The 21,154-nt window shown below is 39.6% G+C and overlaps 1 protein-coding gene across 7 annotated transcripts in view; it reads left to right on the top strand.

Moving 5' to 3' along the window:
* Nucleotides 1–21,154, top strand: part of SOX5 (SRY-box transcription factor 5) — a 638,539-nt gene that overhangs the window by 182,944 nt on the left and 434,441 nt on the right. For 6 of the 7 annotated variants that reach the window (XM_050323666.1, XM_050323662.1, XM_050323667.1 and 3 more), the window contains exon 3: nucleotides 5,553–5,610. The gene's annotated coding sequence lies outside the window, so the exon portion shown is untranslated. Of the gene's footprint in view, nucleotides 1–5,552; nucleotides 5,618–21,154 lie in introns of all 7 variants that reach the window. The other variant, XM_050323669.1, reaches the window with a different exon arrangement.

Below are 21,154 nucleotides of genomic sequence, written 5' to 3'. Positions count from 1 at the left end.
GGCAGTCTGTCCATCCCAGCTGGAGGGATCCTGGGCAGACTGTGTTCTTAACCTGTGCAGTTGAGTTTAAGTTGGGTTAGTCATCGCTTGCCAACAGGTCGTTGACTCTGGAATTCATTTTTTTTATTGATGCTAAAAGGTCCGCAAGATGATCTATTATCATTGAAATATAATGTCGACCCGTCTACAACGCTATTCATCAGCAACGAGGTTAATGCCATTACCCCCATTCCACAGATGAGAAACCTGAAGCGAGGGAAATGACTTGGCAGAGGTCAGCCAGGAAAGACATGTCTCCACTCTCACCCCACCCTCCCCCCAGTCTCGTGGTATTTATTAGGAGAGAACAAAAGCAAGGTTTCTCTCTAAGTCCCGGAGTCATGTTTTTGTAAGTTGGACTTTCAGCTAGATCAGTTCTTTCCCCCATGGATTTGAAGCTTGGAGATGTGATTTCTAAACAGTTCAGTCAAGTAAATAATCTTCTGCAGGAGTTTGTGTATAAAATGTCACCGTCCCTTCTTGCTAATTGCGTGATTTTTGGCATTTTGAAGTAACTCATGAAAACATCACTTCCAGAATCTACAGCATCCTAAAATGTCTTTCATGGCTGTGTGGACTTCTTCATTCACAAGAGCAAGGGTAATTATTCTGGAGGCTGAGTCCCTGTGAATGTACCATAGAAGAGGAGGCCAGAACTTCTGACCAGAGAGAGGAAAGGTCATTTGCCACCTTTGTGTCCCACACTGCATCCAATTGACAGGACCAACACTGAGTCACCTGCTTTAGTGTAAGCTCAGAACTGTCTGTGCTATGTTAAAATAACACCTCAGATTTACAGTGTATGTATAACTGCTGGTACAGCCAAAATGACTGTTGCAGGATCAGTGCTAGATGCACAGATAAATGCCCTCTCAAATGATTGGGGGAAACAAAATAAATCTTAAATTTTCCTTCTTCAGAAAGGGTAGAATTGTCAAGGTATTTAACTCTGGCAAGCATCTTATCACATCTCCATTGAAAGCACCAAGAGAAGTCCTAACTGATTTCAGTACTGCAGGATCACGCTCCAGGTGTTGTGGGGCACTTGTGTATTCAATGTGAAGAACTTTGGTTTCTTTGAACTGGGGAAAAGTATCTTTAATTTAGGTTATATATAATCATTTTTTATTAGAGCTTAAACTTGGTTAAGTATAATCAGGTAGCTATTGTATAATTTAAATGGCCAGTGATTGTTATTTGATAATAACAACTTACATTTATATAGTGCTGTATATCCCAAAGGGATCCCAGAGGACTTTAAAGACTCGACAATAAAATACACAACAAAGTAAACATTAATTACAATTACAGCATTAGTAGAAAACATGAGGATATTAAAAATCTGGCGGTCTGTGGCTTGCTTCTGCTCTCATTTAAATTCATTAGCCAAGCTCACCCAGTGTGCAAATAGATTATTAGTCATTCTGCCATATCTGATTTAAGAAATTTTCTGTATGAGTCTTGTAGTGAGAGCAGAAGAGAGTAGAAAAAGTGTAAATGCACTTCTGGAGCTTCACTCATTCCAGTCTCTTAGGTGGAGTGTTATTTTCGAAGTCTGTTGAGCTACTTGAATTAATCCCTGTCTTGTTTGGGTGGTTGTTGTAGTGTTATGCTCTATGAGGCTGGTTCCTTGTTAGATGAGAGGAGGCTAAACAGGTTACCTTTCAAATGCCACGAGCCTACAACATGAGAATGGGAAGTCATATAGTGCTTTGTATAACCAGTTCTTTTCCTGCATATAAGACTTGAAATAGTTTAAACTTCAACCCTGTTGAAGTAATTTTGTGATTTTCTGTGTTAACACCTCACTGAGGTGAGCAGAGTGGTTTATGCCTTTTGAGCTGCTCTTCCAGGCTTGTGTAAGTTCAAGTTCAAATTTCTTCACCAAAAGTGTTGTCAAGCACTTGAACAGACCTAAATGATTCTGTGATTCCAAGTGTCTAGCTTTGTGCTTTGTCTCTTTAAATGCATGTTGTCAATGCTGAAGAAAAAGGTGAAAGCTTGAGGGATGTTAAGTAATGTCTTCTACTGTGGCATTTCAGAGAAGACTACCCTGAAACCACATGTGAGAACTGGGAAACCTCCTGCAGCTGGCACCTCACGAGCAAGCTGCATGAAGACAGGCCCTGCCTTTCAGAGGGTCCCGTAAAGGGCTTGAAAAACATAAAAACGAGAATTATTTGGAAGGGGAATCACAGAAGCGATAGGACCACTTTCAGAGTAAATTCTTGCTGACCTCAAAAATTAGAACCAGGAAGACAGATGCTATTTTTGTGGATGGGTAATATAGGTGACTTGCTTTGTGTTGTTTCTTTTCTAATGTGTAATAAATTCCTGCCTAAGTCTGATAGATTTCCAGGACGCCCTGAAACCCTCTTGAATTATGAAGTGTTTTCAACTATTGACACATGAAGATAAAGATACATGGCTATTAAATATAAATTTGGGGTTATCCAAAAAGATGTGTAAATCACTTTTTTTTTTACTGGTTTGCAAAAGTCCTTATCCATTGGGATGGTTTCCAGTTTATGAAAATATTACTTTTCCCTGCCTTTTGGCCACACCATATGAAAACACTCTACTTCAAATAATTCAGTCTTAAAACCATAGTTCTTTCTCAGTCTTGGAGCTTTTCTTTAGTTTCTGTTTTAACACTCATCATCATTGTGTGAAACTTGTTTGCAGATACTGTCTTGTTTTTCAGATTTGTAATGAAGCATGAGGGATTTTTACATTTTGTGGCAAAAGTTTTGCATGGGTCCTTACTGTAAAGCTTTCATAATGTCTTTAAATTGTTTATTTTTGGGAGATGGAAGCAGAGGAAATGGTGATCTACAGACAAACTTTCTGCTCCATTTCCTCCATGCAGCAGATGATAACTCTCAAGTACTAACGTGGCTACACCCAAGACACTCAGCTCTAATTTTTGATCCTACATATACCAGTGGCCTATTTACTAATCTGTAATCTCCAATAAATTTGTTGTAATACAGTTGAGAGCCTGATCTTTGAGTAAAGTTGAGCAAACATGCTCAAATAAATATCTAGGTGGACTTCCTGAAATTGCTTTAAACAGTGCTTTGGATCATACCTCTCTGATCCCACTACAACCAAGCACTGGGAATCAAAAACACATGCAGCTCCTAGGGGAGTGCTGTGAAATGTTGTTTCTTTCTGAAACTGAATTTAAGAACAGGTTCACTAATAATAATAATATAATGGTACTTATGATCATTAGACCTTGGAATAGGATCCAAGTCTTTTCACTCGTGCACAAACTGGTAGAAGAACACCAAGTTGGACAGTGCCTTGAGTGTCATGCTGTGCTTGACACAACCCTGTTATAAATGCACATAAACACAAATTCACCTTACCAATGGGAAGGTGTAGCTTTCTGCTTACTGCTCCACAGCTTTGTAGGAAAACTCCATTTTGTTCTGGTTAAACTTGTCTAATATTTTGGAAAGTCTGGATAGATCATATTGGACAACAATCCAGCCAAGGACATCATCTTATCTGAAAGGAAATGAATATTTCCTCTTAAAGAGACTTCAATTTTTTTAAGACATTCCTTAAAATACAAGAACTTTATACCTGCTTTTTTTTTTAATGGTCTCATTATTAGTTGAAATTTAAGGACTGAACTCGTAATTACTAATCAAGGTCTACCTGTGGGAGCAGGAACTAGATAGAACCTTGTTTCACTTATTTAAACATAAATCTCTACAATTTGAGATTAAATAGATTTCCCCAGGTTACTAGTAATAGCCTTTTCTGTGCCTTTAGGCCATCTACTCAAAAGTGGAAAAAATGTGTGTGTATGTGGGTGACAGAGATATCACAAAAATAAGACTGGCTTTGTTTTTTGCTATCATTAAAAATGGGTGGACTTTATGGACTAAACATGGAAATTAAAGGCAGGCTGGCTGCAGTAATTCTTTGTGTGTAACATGCAATATGTGTAATAAAACCAGGTATGTTCCAGTCATTTGAAATCCCAGTGGTAAGGACTTAGGTAAAATGTCATAATTGCAGTGATTTTTTTAGAGGGAAACAAGAAAATGTAAGAAATGTAAGTCAGAGCTTTAATTTTCTTTTAAGGTTTGTGGGTTTAGAACAGAGGCAGAGAGTGTACATGACATAAGGAATGGCAATGCATTAGTGAAAGTAGGTGTCTAAAAGAAACTAGTCTGTGTTTGTGGGAGCATGAAACTGTTGAAAAGAAACTGCGACTTTCACACTGTCACATACAAACCTCACGATGAGCCTGGCAATGAAGCGTAGAGAAAGACTCTGTTGTTTCTCCAAGAAAAATAGTGCATGCAAAAAAAAAAAAAAAACAAGTAAAAATGGCTCTGGATTTAGTTTTTGTAGCGTTTGGTATCAATCTGTAAGACCAAAAGAGAGAGAATCTAAATAAGAACATGAAAGTCCTGGGATTTTATTATGAAAACCTTTTTCAAAATGCTTTTACAAAACACCTTTAAAATGTTGAAGGAATCTGTTAGAACTAATCCCAAGAGTGGGAAATAAATGGGAATTATTATTACTGCAAATTCTATAAAGCATTTCCTTTGTATGTTTATAGCATGCAGAAATTATAAATAATAGCTGATTAGTAATCTAGTGTCAGAGCTCTGTTTTCTCCCCATATTGGATAAACCTCCTACTGATGGATCAAACATTTAATCAATCTACTAACGTGGCCTTCAGCACTATAGTATCTGAGTGCCTCCCAGTGTTGGAACGCTCAATAATGCTTGGTTTTTCTCCAGTTACTCTGTGCTCCTTAATTTGATTTTGTTCTTAGCTACACTGATGTAAATCTAAAGCTACTTCATTGATTTGGATGGAGGAAGCCAGCATTTATGAGCCGTAAGAGCAGAATCTGTCCTTCCTCTTGAAGTTCCCCAGCTATTCTTAAGTTGTGCTACTAATAATATTTATTAGAGTTACTAATCTGCTCTAGTATAATAATAATACTAATTTATTCTCCCTGTTCCTGCTGCATCTTTTTTTTTTCCTCTGCCACGTTGGGTATGTTCCAAAGTCCACTGAAATGGCCGTCAGCCTCACTACTGATTTCAGCTGACTGTGGTTCAGTTTCCCACTTGCCCCTCTGTCCTTTTTTCCCCTCTGCAGATCCTGAAAGTTCCTGTGTGAGTTTGTGCTTATCTGAGTAGAGGCATCTAGTTTATTCAAGTTACATGTATTCCTACAGTTTTGTGAATAAGCACCGTGCTTATCCCCATCTTTTTCCTAATACAAATTGCTGCTCTCAGTTTTTTGTTGAATGAGAACCCCCTCGCCCTGCCACAGGTCTTGGTCTCAGGTTCAGCTATGAGCTTGACCTGAGTTCTGTAAAAAAATCAGTGGAGAAACCCTGCTTATTTGCTTGAGATACTTTCTCAGGAGAGTTGTAGTGAATATGACAAGGCTTCTGAATGAAATAGTTGGGGCTCTTCCTTTGACATTTTTTTTTCCTTTCTTTTCTTTCCCCTTGCTGCCTTCAGTGTTGGAAGCAGAAGAAAAGAAAAAGGAGTTGAGAACTGAAGCTGGGAGACTTGGCAGGTAAGAGGTGTGTTTTCTTACTTGCCAGGAAGGCATTTCTGGAAGTGCTGATGTGAATTGGCAGCGAGTTGGTTCAGCTCTGGGGGACGAGGCTGGCCCAGGACCTGCACAGTCAAGTTGAGTTCCTTGTACCTTCACAGCCTTTCTGGGCAACTGCAAGCAAATGCTTTGCTTTTCTGGTTCCTCACCTGTGACAGGGGCAGAACTGCTCCTCTGCTGCAGGAGGGTGGCTTGAGGAGAAATGGAATAAAGGCTGGGAAATAATGATCTGGTATAAGAGGTGGTACCGCATGTGAGCTACGTGGACAAAGTTGCTCAGTTCAAGGGTGACAGCTGTGCCTTGTGGACACCTGGGCTGGTGTTTGCCTTACTTCAAGAGATGTTTTAATAAGGTACTTGCGTGATATCTGTAACTTCAGTGTGTTTTCTTCTTTGAGGACTTGTTTGATTACTTTACTCTCATTTCCTTTTCTACATGGTTTTAAATGGGGTGAAGGAGGGATAGAGTGTAAGCAAAATGCAACACTTGCTTTCATATAAAAACTGTGCTGAAAGCAGAGTGACAACACTGGAAAGCCAAGCACTCATCATTGGAGAACTGCAGTTTGCAAAGACAGTTCCTCAGGGTTTACTTGAGGCACATTTGAGGACAAAAGGCTATTCTTGGGAACAAAAGGCACAGCCAGGCTGCCAGATTTCAAACCTTCCTCCAAAGCTTGAAGCACCAGAGTGTTTTTCAGAGGAGAAGCTCGAAGGATTTTAAGTGTAATATTCCATAACCTTGTTCTTAGAAGAAGCTGTACCATTTCCAAAACACTCAGCCTGAGGCAGTCATGCATCATAGATAAATCAGCCGAAATGGCAAAATATTGGCGGGGTATGAACAACTGCAGGTAGTTGTTTAATCGCTTGTGTCAAGTAATCTTAATAACAGGTGTAGCTACTGATCCAGTCAATTATATAAATTGTTCTGCAGTCTTTCCTGGATTCTTACTGAGGCAGAGCTATTGATACATGAGATGTGCCTGGGTGAGACTGCAGTACTTGGCCCTATGACTGTTTTAAAAGACAGAGCTTACTCAAACAGGGAGGGACTGATGTATTTCTGCTTCTCTGCGTTTTCTCTGTGGCACGCTGTAGCAAGAATCCTTGATTTTCCTCCCCCCCTCCTATAAATTCGTGAGAATACATTTAGATTTTAATATTCAGATATCCAGAAGATGTAAATAGCACTAAAATAAGTATTGCCCTATTTGAAATTCCCTGCTGGGTCCACCTGTCGTGCTTTGTCTAACGTTGGAATAATAAGCTCTGTGGGGCAGCGGATGCCTCCCTCTCTCATCTGCACAGCCCTTCCCATAGCAGCCTTGTGCTGCTTTTTGGAGAGGGCTTCTAGCAACACATCACATGGAAAAAATAAATACCAACCCCCCTGTGACTGAGAGTTTGCAGGCACATGGAGCAAGCGTGACACAAACTCAGAGATCAAAAGAAGTCTGATAAGAGAATAAATAATTTTCTAATCTGAAATAATCTGGTCCCTAGCACTTATAGCTTTAGTTGCAAAACATTTAGTCTGAGAATGAAATATTTGTGTTTTCAGTGTGTGTCACTAATAGACCTCCAACAACCTGTACATGAACACGATTAGTGAAATGTTTGGTCTGGAAGAATTTATCTTCTGGGTTTGGATGTTTGGTTTGTTGATTTTGATTGTGATTTGTTGTTTTGGGTTTTTGGTTGTTTTTCTTCCACTTGCTAGTGCTTCCCTGGTTTTCTGAAATTTTAAAACCCATACGTTGGCATCTGTTTTTTTGCTGTGAAGTTACATCATCTCCAAGCAAACCAGTGTAATGCATCAGGGTGTCTCCCTATGTGTGCTGGGTCATATGTTTAGTATTAAAGCTCAGTTTCTGTGCTTTCTCATAACAGTTTAGTTGTCTGCTAGGAACTGGTAGTTAAAGCATGTCAGACTGGAGATAATTCTTCAGACTCAACCTCTGTTTCCACTGCCTTTGATCAGGATACATTAAACTTTCAAATATTATTTATAAATTATTTTTTCACATGCTGCTTTTGATTTTCATAGATGTGCTCTTCCACACAATAGTGAATGGTTTCTTATTATAGTTCCTTAGCATATAAACATTGTTGCTGTAAACTCTGATCAAATTTGAACTGTAAGTGCAAGTAAGAATAGAAAGATATGGTTCCCACTACAAAGAGTTTGCAGTTGAAGTGGTAAAAAGTGACATGGAAAAGTGGAGAAGGCAACTGTCAAATGCAGCATGTTCATGTATATACAAATGCACTTACGGAGAGAGATATCCTCATTTATCCCTGCAGTTTAACTTAACATTATAGTAAGAAAAAGTTACAGTAGAAAGATCAATGTATAAAAAAATTTGAACCATGTGGCAGAACTTGTCTTCCTGATAAAAATGAAAAGCAGCCAGAGATTGAAAGAGGAGGAATGTTGGTATTTTTTTATGGATAAGTTGTCTTAAAGTCATTAAAAGTAAATTATTCAACCTTTTTCCAAATAAAGCATGATTTTTTTATGACTTCTCCCTCTATATAATTTTGATGAGAAAGAGTTGAGTATCAGTAGAGTTGCAGAAACCTCTTCCACACAGATGTGGTAAAGCTTATTAAATCTATGTGACCTGCAACTTGTACACCCATTGTAAGCTGCAGAGTGTAGCTCTATGAAATAAGGAAAAGGAGTTTGTCTGAGGTTGTATGCTTGCCTCAGATTTTACTTCTGGTTGGTAAATAATATGAAAGTTCTTGGGCAAATTCTCATTATAATCCCATCTTCTGTTGCAGATATGGTTTTGGTCAACCTGACAATTTGAGTCTGTCTGTGTGGCAACGATGGGAAGTGGGTTGGGAGAAATTGCTGTTACTGTATTACTTCCCCTCCAAAAAGGTCTCAAAATGAAACCAACTGCTAAATTGGTAATCTGCAAACTCACAATATTTGCATGCATTTCTGAGTCATCCTGAACTTTGAGATCTGAATCTTTTATTTGCTTGGATGGCTTTAGTTTTCAGTTGTTTTGTGCTGGTTTTGTAGAAATCCATGATTAAGGCTTGTTTGCAAGAGCGGCTTGTGAGTGGGTACCCCTGTTGGACCCACCAGGAATAAAGAGCATCATTTTTATATCAAAGGAGCAAGTCCAAATCATAATATGGTGCTTTATTGGAGCATTCATATGTGAGGGTGCTTACTGTTATGTCATGGAGAATTTCAACTGCAAGAACTGTCACCTAAGAGGGAATTGGGATGATTTTATAATGTGGGAGAGACTTGGCATAAGGTTTTTGCTTGTCCCTTCATTTTGCACCCAGCAGTTGCTCAGGTGACTGAGAATCAGTGGATGACTATTGCCAGACAACAGAAGTTAAAATCATGCACATACACTGACTGATCATATACCCATGGAAATGGGACCAAACAGAAAACAATAACTAAAGAAGCTGAGTCCACCAGAAAACATGTATGAAATGTCCTTTCATGTTCCTGTTCTGACAAGCAGAAACTATTAGTTTGTATCTCTCTTTAAGAAAAAATAAATCAGTGCAACCAAGACTAGATTCTTCAAAAGTAATCTGTGTGGGTTTGGGTATCACATTAGTTGGGATGGGTGGCGATCTCTTACCTATATATCATAAGCAGTGAAAATCACGTGGCTCCAACAAACAGCAGACTGACCAAACATGACCTCTTCCTAAAAGCAGTGTTGTTAGGGCAGCTGAGACCACATTGGGAGTGAGAAGGTGGCACTGGAGTCTTGGAGAGATGTTGTAAAACTAGAAGTGCCTTGGCTCAATCTGCTTGGGATTTGAAGTTATAATCCAGTGGCTTATATGCTTGTTTCTGATTTCCTCTGTGAGCAAATTTTATATGTGCCTAGCTGGATTTTTTTCACCTCCTTAGTTTAGGTCAGAATGCTACTGGTCACTTTTTCTCTGGTAATGATTTTACTCTGTAGAAACACTTTTTCCAGGCAAAAAACTGTCTGCAATTAATAAGCCAATTTGCCCCCAGAGATGTGAAGAAGTGATTCCTCTGCCTTATTGCTATGAACAAGTTTGGAGCTTATATATATGTGTCCTGCACATGGGTACACTTTGTGTTAGGTGCATGGGTTTTTTTCTGAAAACTGAATAGTGGGAGTAAGGGAATCAGTAGGTTAGATCAGTAGGATCTGACTAGCTCTGGTGTAGCTGGGCCAGCTGGAGGGCAGGGTTTCTGAAAAGCTTTGTTTTTCTTTGGCTTTGAGGCTGTGTGTGGGTGTTCACTTCTTGTTCACTTTTTCTGAAAGGGGAAATACTTTTTATTTAGGAAAAAAAAAAAGTTGAGCTTTATCTGTATGTCCTGCTCTCAATGTATGTTTAATAATGTTGCTTTCCACTGGGAGATGTTGGTCCAGCTACCCTGGAAGCAGTGTGCATCTGGGCTGTTTTTCTTAGTTGATTAGTAAGTCTCCTTCTGAAGGTGCTGTAGGTGCCTCAGGACCTGTGAAAATCAACTAGTGAACATTTTTCATGGTTTTCTTTAAGCATCATTTAAAAGTTAGTTAATATTCTGGCAAATGTCAGCTCTGTGGAGCTGTTAAGCTACTCTAAAATACATGGTCAATGCAGTGGACAAATCCTGCTGTCTCTTCTTGGCCAATATCATGATCAATTACAACACTCTGGGAAGTTTTTGTCTCCTTTTCTGCTTCTAATCAGATACCTGTTCAACAAAGGAAAGAGACCACCTCATTTAGCAAATTCAGTTCTGAAGTGTAAGCAGATTTGTGGTGTTTACTTATGTCAAAAAATCATAGCTTTTCATTTCTAGAGTTTTATTCCCTTTAAAGACAAAGATGTTAAACAGATGACTTAAACCATGTGAATAAGTAAGCATATATAAACATAGAATGACTTAATCAAGCAGATAAACTTGCTTTTAATGTAAGGATGTGAGAAGGTGGGCGTGCATGTTTTTCACATGAAAGGCTTGGTGGTGATGGAAAGGAGAGACCAAACTGAGCTGGACCCCCTGTTCCCACAGGGCAGGTATGAGCTGAGCCCAGGGCTTGTAGCTGCAGCCATGGATGAAGTGGGGGTGGTGTTTGCTCCACAACTTCTCCAAGAGTAGCCTACACTTTGTGGATCAAAGTGCATTTTGACTGTGGCTCTGAGAGTTAAAAAGATCTCCGAGAGAGTTATCTGGATGACTTGCTGGTTACCTGCCACATAAACTCAGCACACAGTAGCTCAGAGTTGTTATACAGTTTCCTGATATGGCACAGGAAATTATTTCCAAGCTTGAGCAGGAAATAGAATGGAGAAAAATTGAGCAAGAACTTATTAAATATTTTCATTTTGGGAGGCTTGAAATCAAGTGAAACATTGGTAGAAGAATTTCAGATTTGGTGGTTGGTTGCTGCTGCTGTTGTAAGCACAATTACAAGCCTTCTAGTTTTGACCCATCATCCTGAAATGCTGTTGCCAGTTATCATGAGGAAGGCCAAGTGTTGCTACATACCCAAATGCACAGCAGAGTTCTGGCTCTTCAGAATCTGGACCAACTCCCAATATTAGGAACAGGAGTCAAGCAGCCATCCCTTTTCCTGTGCTAACACACACCCCGCCATTAACAGCCTGAAGGCAATTTTATTAAAATACATAACCCTGCTGAGCTGGTCTCAGAAGATAAATAAGTGTTGTAGAAAAGAAGCTTTTGTTTAAAAGTAATTATTTAAACTATGCATTACAGGTAATTTTCCTTTACCGGTAAAGAAAATGCTATCAGAATTTCAATAATAGCTTTGTGTTACTTATCTAGATAACATGATATTGTCATTTCCAGGAGCTTAAAATGCTGTTTTATTTTCATTTGTGTCAAATATAAGGGTAAATGAGATCTGTATATATATTTTTAAAAAACCATGGGTTTTGTATAATTTCCTGAGAGCAGCATTTTGTTTTCCAAGCTTTTATAGGAAAAATAACAATCTAATGATAGTTTCCTAAAGTGTGGACTTAAAACAGTAGGGTGAAGAGCATCTTATTTTCTGTTTTGTGTAAACATGCTGCATTTCACAATTGACAGAAAACAGAACTCTTTTGAAGAGGTTTGTCAATAAAAGCATAAAACTGTGGTAACTTTTTATAATGTGTATGCAGATGCAGCCAAACACTAAGTGCTTCAACCCATATATAGCTTAGCAAAAGCAGAGGTGTTATTTTTTTACCCAAGAGTTTTTTCACTTTCAAAATTACATGAAAAGCTTAGCCTCTGTGTTTCCTTTCTCTCAGCATTATTTCTACAGTGTAAACCTCTCTAATGATCACAAAATAGTTTATTATGAGGAAGATGAAGCAACTAAGGGAGTAAAGTAATTTTTTTTTAATTATTCTTGAAGAAGTAACATCTCTGTCTCAGGTCTTTGACTGAAAGTACAGGCTTTTTGTTTCAATGAAAACTCTTTTGTTTTTATTATTATTAATATTCCTCTGATGGATATTTTGACATTTTATATTTCAGTATGGACAAGGGAAGGGCTGCTGCTTTGAGAGCTGACAGACTGAAGCCCCAATTGTGCATCAGAGCCTGTGTGGGGCTCTCCCCTGTGAAGCTTGGCTGCAGCCTCATTTTGTAGCTGAGAGCCCCATGGTGTGTTTTGGCTGCAAGAAGCTAAAACAGGAAAGATGCCAAACGCATTAAGACCATTTCAACCCAAATTTAGGCCTAGGTTCTGCCTAATCCCTAACCTAGAGGGTTTTTACTGGGTGTCTCTAGGCCTTTAGAAATGCCTAGCCAATTGAAAGTGGAGGCCCAGGGATTAGGTGGGTTTTTAGATCATTTACATCTGGCCGTGGTCTGTCTGCACTGGAGTTTCCAATTACCCAAAATGGAGAAAATAGCATTTCCCTTCCTTCAGAGAAGATTTGTGAGGATCAATGTGTTTGAGATTGTGACAGTAGGATATATCTGTAACCTACATAGGTAATAGATCAACTTAAATACTTTTAATAAAAGTGGGCACAATAATTCACTGCTCCGTCACAGGAATATTGTGACTCTTAGTGTTTGTGATCTATGTGAAAGAGGTTGGGATCTTTTGATTAAAAAGTGATATTGCTATAACTGTGTGAATTATGAGTATGCCTACTCGCACTGAATTTACTTCCTGACCTACCCAGGGTTGGAGTTTTAATCTCCATCAAGTCAAAATTGCTGTCCCCCCTCCAGAAAGTTTTGGCTATTTCAAACTGGTAAGACCCTTGCTCGATTTGCTCCCCTTTCTGCTGCTTGGGAAGAAGGATGGTGCTGGGGCACAGGGCAGGGCAGGCAGGGGTTTTGCCACCAGAGAGCCCAGCTGATAGCAAGGTACCACCACGACTTGGAGCTGGCAGGCAGAAATCAAAATGCCACCCCTTGGCTGCGGAAAGAGCTCAAGATTTGTCTCCAGCAAGTGACAGGCGCCAAGGTACTGTCGCCCACTTTCTAATTTTAGCAGGAAGGCTGGCAGGGATCTTACCTAGACAGACAAGCGTTGTTTCTGCCCAGGCCGATCTGCTGCCGTGGGTCCTGTTCCAAATTGCTCGGCTTGGTGCCTCCCTGGCTTTTGGAAGGTGGTGTGCCGGTGGGAGGGAGAGGGGAAACCCCTACCCTTTTCTCGGAAGGCTTGTGAAACTTCTGAGCCTGCCTCAAGGCAGTAAAACCCATACCTTATACCAGCTGTCTGAAAAGAAGTATTTGTAGGAATGTTGTTACTAATGCAGTGATTGATTTGCAAAGCCTGTTGGAAGTGCCTGTGACAGTTCAGGAGGTCCCACGCACATGAGGAGCTCCTGCATGTCCTTTTACCTGGTGCTCTGGGTGTGGTTCCAGTGCAGTAGCAGAAGTGGTTACAGGAGTCCACCAAAGTGTGAAGAGAGTGGGTCTTTCCCCCTACAAAGTGACTGGGGTTTGTGTGATCACTGCACAGCATTTTCTGTCAAATTGCTCTGATTTTTGAATTTCGGTTTTGGAAATAAGTGTCTAGAGAAAGGTAGGAAGGAGTCTGAAATAGTTTTCTGTTTCCCCCTTTCCTAGATTTACAAGTCACCTTCACAGCTTAGTGGCTCTGCTCTGTGATACACCCACCTCTCCACCTCTTGCAGAGTGGTGTGATATTCTTGGCATCACTGTACAAACTTCTGTAGGGAGCTGGTTGGCAACTTCCAAGATGGGCTTTACTGGCACACTGACTTGCCATTTCAGTGGTCTTGGAGCCCTTTAGGAAGGTAAGTGTGCCTATTTTTCCCTTGGAGAAGTCAAGGCATGAGAGAAACTGCAGCAAGTTTCAGGAGCGGCAGAGCGTGAGGCCTCTCAGAATCCCCTTCTGGTGTGTGGTCTGGTGATGCACTTACCCACACCTTCAGCTGGAGGCTGCTGGAAGAAGGGGGCAGCCCTGGTCTGCCAGCCTTCTGCCCACACACTCCCATAGCTCCCTTTCGTCTGGCACTGACCCCTTCTGCCCCACTGCAAGCCCAGCCAGAAGGTTAACCTGGCAGAACAGCGACTTTAGGAAACCGTGAAGCATTTTCTGCTGGTTTAGCTCACTCAACAGGTTCGTTGTCAACTCAGACAAATGCCAACAAGGCAATGTTTCTGTAGCCTTGGACAGCAAATATGAAGTGATCTGTCAGGCTTTGAAAATATCTGTAAGGACACTCCAGGTAATAGTGTAGCTGTGCTTTTCAAATAGCCCATGTTCAGGTATACTCTGAAATAGAACAGAACCTGTTGGCATATATTATTATCACACTATTAATAGCAGTTTTTATTAATATGTTTTTTGTTCTTGTAATAATGACATGACCAGTATTTAGCTGTTCTGGTCTTTATGTAAATAATAATTGGGACTGTCCTTTTGTCTAATATGGTTGGAGCTGGGCAATACAGAGGAGTTGATATTTATCACATCTTTCAAAGATCATTTTCACCATCTCCACTAAAAGCTATACTTGCTCCAAGCACATCTTGCTTGATGGAGGATAAGTTCTGCCATTTTGAGAGGGGTAGTTTTTATTTATAATTGTGAATGTGTTTAGCCACATGAGGCTGTCAATCAGTGAGACGAGAGCCCAGTAGGATTATTTCAGTAAGTGGCCAATTTCCCCCACCCTTTCGCTCCAAATCAAGGACAGATGAAAGGTCATGATTAAAACAGTGATTTTGTCCTAAATTGTAAGTAACAGTTTGCAACTGTTTTTTTTACCAAGATGTCAAAACTGTACTTTGTCTTGGGGAAAGTGGGGAGGAAGAAAATTATAAGTTCTTGAAAATGTTGGCAATTTTCCAAATGGTTGTGTTGAAATTTATTTTAATTATTGTACTTGTGTCGGTTCCTAGCAGGGGTAAAAGGGGGGGAAATAATTCAGTACAGTATTATGCAGCTATGGATTAAACAATTAATGGTGAACCTCTGTATCCTATTAGTATATTTGAATTCATTATTTCAACAAATTTTTTTTATGAGCCAGTGCCTAGTGGATTGAACCATTTATTTTGTAGTCAAAACGTAAGAGAAGAATAATTGTCTTGCGGGAGTGAATCTTTATGTATATGAATCCATCCAAAGAATAAACCTGAGACAGTCAAATAATGCAGAATGTCATTGGGAAGTTCTTTTGTCCCAAGAGTTTGGCTTTCTTGTATGCAGACAAGGAACTTGCTGTCTGGGAGGGTTTTGGAGGCTGTCTGGTGGTCACTGCAACAGCCACCATCACTAAAACTGTGAAGGACTTCGGTGTAATCAGCATTTCCCTGGGAAATATCTCAGTTGGCAGCGTATGTCGTGTTCTTCTCTTGCATATGTGCTGACCACTCATGGGTCAGGAATAACACTTTTTACTGGTCGTGGCATGTAGATAATCACTAAAGTAAATACTTCTGTGAGTGATCTTGGGGCTCAATTTTGTGTGTGTAAGGCCTATTAACAGCGGCCAACTAAGATGATGTTCTCAGGACGTACCCAGGGCAAACCATCTAAGCATGTGAGGATGTCACTGGTGTCTCTTTTTGCAGTTCACATTAGCAGTATGCCAAGACCCTCACGATACCCTCATGGAATTTGGACCAGATATATCTTCATAAGTACTATTTATGTTAAATATTTTCTTCTCAAATCAGGCATGAAACCGAGATGCTGTCTTTGTGTTGTTCGGTAACACATTTAACTTGATAAAGAAGGTAAAATGGGTAATATTCTAATCTAAATAGCTTCTGGTTTTCCATTTAGTGCCTTTTTTGTGATGATGGGATTCCCTTTTTGCCTTGAAGAGCTCTGTGCCTTTGTAATGCCTGATAAAATGTGTCATTTTCCACCACCAGAAGGGATGTGTAAGTGGATACTTACTCAGTCACTGATGATGTGAGTGGTACAAGTCATACTGGGTGATTTCAGCCATCTTTGCACACAGTTAATCATCATATTTGATAATGCACAGAGCCCTTGTGTCAGGTAGAGTTGACTGTTTATAGGATGGATGCTGAAGTGAGTAATTTATGAGTTTATTTTACAGCTGCTAAAGTTGTCTCAAAGAAAATTCCTGTGCTTAATATGTCTGTAGTTTTTATGATTTTTTTTTTTTGGCCATTTCTTTCTATTCATCTCTGCTAAGCTACTGTGAGGTAAAAATTTAAGTGAAGAGCTTCCCTTTTTTAATTTTATTTTATTTTTTTCACATGAGCAGATGACAGTGGTGCCACCCTCCTTTACAGACTTTTAGGTCAGCTAAGAAAATCAACTATTGTTTTTGGTTGTGGTTTGGCTTTTTTTTTTCTGGGTTTGTTTGGGTTTTTTTCAAAGTATGCAAATACTTCTTTGGTAGTCAGATTAAATTATAGGTGGGATGCTGAAGCAATCTCCGAAGTCCCTGTGGTGTTGGTGGAACTGACAGTATATTCTGCTGCATACTGTTCTTTTACTTTCTGCATCTGGGTGAGTCACATAAATATCTAGTGCCAAGCTGTAGGACTTAAGCGTGTAGCATGAGATAACTGTTCTCAGGATCTCTCCAAAACATCAAGAGTGTGGATGTTGCATAGATGTGTTGCTGTGAGCTGTTTATCATTGGGTGCATCGCTGGGGAGGAGGGGTAGGAGCAGAGGTGTTGCCCAGGCTGGTTATGAAGATGATTTTCTTCTCCTGCTTTGGTATCCTGGGTTCACTAAAAACAAAGTGTTTCTTGGCTCAGGTCTTTTAAACTGGATTTATTAGTCAACCTCTTTTCAAATGGAAGAATGAAATTAGGGGGGAAAGTAGAAGGTTTAGGTGCCAGCTGAGAAGAGTATTTCAGGGGTCCTAATCTTCCACTGTACACAGATAGTGCAAGCTCAAGGTCAGCAACACGATGTGAAGAAAACCAAGTGACTGTGGTGTTGGGAACACTTGCAGAGTGTGCTTGTATGAAAAATATAAACAGTAGACCATTTAAAGGCATGAAAAGAAAAAAAAAAAAAGAGAGAGACAAATTTTTACATGCACAACCCTTTCCTTCCCTTTTGCTACAGGAGAGGTAAAAAAAGATTATTTGTTTCAGAACCTTTTCTGGGACTCTGTGAAATGATTAATAGACAAGGTGTGCTGTATACAAGAGGTTTTACTGGCTGCCTTGCCAATGAATTAGGGCCCTATTCTACAAAAAAAATAATAATGTTAGCACTTCCTTTGCAGCCATCCTAGGCTTCCGTGGTGCGGAAGTCAAATGTAAATTCTGGCTGAATTGGACCCTTATGGAGGCAGTGTTCAAATAGCCCGTGAGGAGAAGAGAAACCATTCAGGTTGGGGCCCTCTGCGTGCTTCAGAGTCCTTCCATCATTGCTCTAACTCTGTGAAAGCAAACTAATAAAACTTCCTATTGACTTGCACTTGTGTGTGCTTTGAGTGGTTATTTACAGTCTACCATCAGCAGATTAAAAATCAATTAAAATCCATAGAAGCAGTCAAAGTTACATACTCCTCTTTGCCGGTAAAGATTTTTCTTCAAAGATTTTACATTAATACTTGCTGCTTGGTATTACTGAAGATAATGAATCAGATTTAGGCAAAGTCTCTGCGTCTTTAACACTACAGATCTGTGCATCTTTAACTTTACAGAAGCCCTGCTAAGAACCTCTCATCCTCTGTGCCTCTTGCCCTCTGTACAAATAGGAGAATTTATGCAATTCATTTAACTGAAATGGAGATGTTGAAAGCTCTCCAATGCTATCATGATGGATGCTATTGCAAATGTGTAGGGAAAACAATAATCTTAATGATAAAATGATAAGTTTAATACCAGCACATTAGAACGGGAAGTGAATTTTAGTACCGCTAATACATTAAAATAAAGGAGGGCTTGATTTGTATTCCTGGTTTTCCACGGAAGCCCTGTAGATTAATCTGGTTCCATCCCACAATTCAGGGGGAGGTGGTGCTGGTCTGGGACTACAGAGCCCCCCAGTTCTGCTGGTGAGCTGCTCTGGGGGATTTCAGAGCATGTGGGTTTTTTTCTTGAATTTCCTCTCCATCATTTTGCTTCCCATTCTTTGCAAGTCTGATCTGTTTCTAGCATTAAACTCTCAAACACAGGGCTTCTTTTTCATTTCTTTACATGTATGTGCTCCAAAGAGTATTATACCATTGAATAGTCATGATACTCATTCTAATGTTATTCATGTGCATATTGGAAGGATAAAATCTACATTTCTAATTACTGGTTTTATTTGTCCTTTCTGTTTCTTATCTTAATGCAACTTTCATCTAAAATTTACAGTAGCTAAGGAAGCCATGACTTCAGTGCATTCCAGTGGTACTCAGGTATCAACCACAAAAACCAATGCTGATTGCATGATTAAGACAAAAAGCCCAAGCACTGAGAAACTGGGGGAAGGGACTGGGGTGAAAGCATAATTAAAGTAATTTGTGCAACCTTAATTTAATCCTCTTGTGGGTAAGCATGTTTGTAGACTGCTGTATTTGATACAGGATAAGAACTCTATTGATGGGTGACTTCAGAAAAGCTGAAGGGAAGTTGCTTTATCAACGAGGAGGGAGAGTAACACAGAGTAAATAAGGCCAGGCTTTTCCAACAAATGCTGAAAATAAACAAAATATGAAATGACTGTTTGTTAAGCAAGCAGAATCTATCCTGTGGGTGACATTTTACTTAAGAAAGACTGGCATGGTGTATTTATAGACCATGATACATATGCACAAGACAACTGAGTTAAGATTGCACAGTCAACTTAAAGCCTGCAGTTCTCTCTTTTGATTCTTAATTTGCAACCTGAATAACCTTTTGTGTGTGTGTAGTGGGGAAGAGAACAGAAATGTCACCCTGCCCATCATATCAACTCCTTGTGGTTGTCCTTGGGAGAGCCTCACATCCAGCTGCACTGATTTTCTCCCCTCTCTGCCCACGGGTTGCTGCCCTCTCGTCAGATTGGAGAGAGGAATTGTCAGTGCTCGAGAGGGAGGGCAATTTTCTTCCTAACTGGTTCTCTCTGTTTACCCATCTCCGCCAGTCAGTTCATAGCTTGTCTCTACTGTTGATGGTGGTCCTGCCTTAGTGCCTTTGTTCTTGCTAAACTGGTTCTGGTCTCCACTTTTGAGTGGATGGTGTCACTCTCTCCTTGTCTTACTCTTGCTCTTCCACACTATCAGTTCAAATTTTTTTTATATTCTCAGTTTGTCCTGTAACAGCCCCCAATTGCCTTCTCACATTGCTCATCTCCCCTAGCTCCAGATGTCAGAAATCCTCTTCTGGTTCTGCAGTGTTCTCATGGTAAAGTCAGCATGTGCTGACTGAAAAGGTGAGCCCACCTTCCCATGGATGCCTGGAGCTGAGGGGTTCTCAGGGCTCTGTGCAGGCACAGCCTGGTCAGCCTTGACCATCAGGAAGGGCAGTCATCTGCCCCCTGAAGGTGAGATCAAAATATATATATTTTTTTTTTTTTTATAATCTGAGGATATTTTTTTGATTCTTCTCTGTATTTGTAAAAATTCAGACATTCTCTGGTATGTTTGCCTGACTCCCTCTCCAGGTTTGTATTGTTAGCACTAACAAATTAATTTGCTGAAGTTATTATATTAAGATACTGAAGTTGTTCTGCTTTCCTTTTAGTTACTATGTATACCTCTTAAAATCTGTCAAAAAATATGTCTTTTTGAAGCTATACAAAAATACCATTGCTTTCAATAGTGCTACCATTTCATTCTTGGAACATCATATTGCTTTACTGCTTTCAGGATTGATTTGGCTACTTTTTTCTCTGCTGAGCCCTGACTCATAACAATTAGCATTACCTATGTGCTAAATTGATTTCTCAAACAGAGATGGTTTTTCTGAGAGGGATTGTACTTCCCCGGCATTCTCACCAACTGAGACTGCTCATGTCCTGGGGTATTAGATAACAGAGGGTTAGAGTCTGTCCTCCAATCTGATCCTATTCAAAAAGAAACAAAACCAAACTGATGAGGTTTTTCAGTGTTTTACTTGAATCCCAAGGGCTGTGTTTCCAGATATAGTTAAGGTTCCTACATTTCTGAGTTATTGTAACATAAAATATTAACTGCTCTGCTAGAGCTATACAATCTTTCATTTTTTTCTCAGCATATAATTTCTCTTTTTAGATATCTGACCTTTCTGTAATTCTTCTAATTTATGGAACAGTGCAATTTATCTTTTCTTTACATATCATCTTGCTTAGGAAGGCTGAGTGGAGGGATGGAGGGGATGCATATATCTTCTTGTTTCTTTTTTCTGACTCAGTGTTTAGTCATTATTTTCAGTATCATTTCATCTGTGGAAAGTTTCCCCATATGTCAGGCGTATTTTAAACATGCAGCTGAGATCCATGCTACAGTAAGCCCTTTTCAGATATGATGCTCAGCAAAGGGTAGAGTTCAACCTGCATCATTTATGGAATTGAAACTTTTTCAAAAGCTGTTCTCTAAACAAATACCAAAACTGTGTATTTTTGGGGGTTTTTTAACCGTATTGATTGGGTTTCCCCATGTATATAATTTCCCTTAGAAGTCCATTTCTTTGTGTTTACAGAGGCACTCAGAGCTATTAGGTGAGCATACTTAAACTGTGGTACCCCTTCTTACAAGGTATTTCAAGTATTACAAGTTTTTGCAAGAATCCATTAAGTACTACTAAGCACAAAAGTACAACCTATGACTGAGGAAGGCCTCTTGTCACACATCCCTCCTTCGTAGTCTTTCCCTAGATTTCAGTGCATACTGGATCTCAAACTTATCAATAATTGTTTTAAAGATGTAACCTCAGTGTTATTAAAAAAAAATGTACAGCAAGGAACTGTAAGAATATTCTCAAAATAGCAATAGAGAAACTTTGATTACTCTTTGCTTCCTACAGAAGTTTATGATTAGTTTACTGATGATGTTGAACCTCAGACTGTTAAGTTTTCTTTAGCAAGTATATTTGGGTGTGTGTTTGAATGTAGTGGGGTTTGTAGGCTAATGGAATGGAGATCATGGGG

Source organism: Myiozetetes cayanensis, unplaced genomic scaffold (genome assembly GCF_022539395.1).
Source record: "Myiozetetes cayanensis isolate MyiCay16 unplaced genomic scaffold, myiCay2020 scf3, whole genome shotgun sequence".
Taxonomy (NCBI): domain Eukaryota; kingdom Metazoa; phylum Chordata; class Aves; order Passeriformes; family Tyrannidae; genus Myiozetetes; species Myiozetetes cayanensis.
The sequence above is the reverse complement of the archived record's forward strand: the minus strand, read 5'-3'. Positions and strand labels throughout refer to the sequence as shown.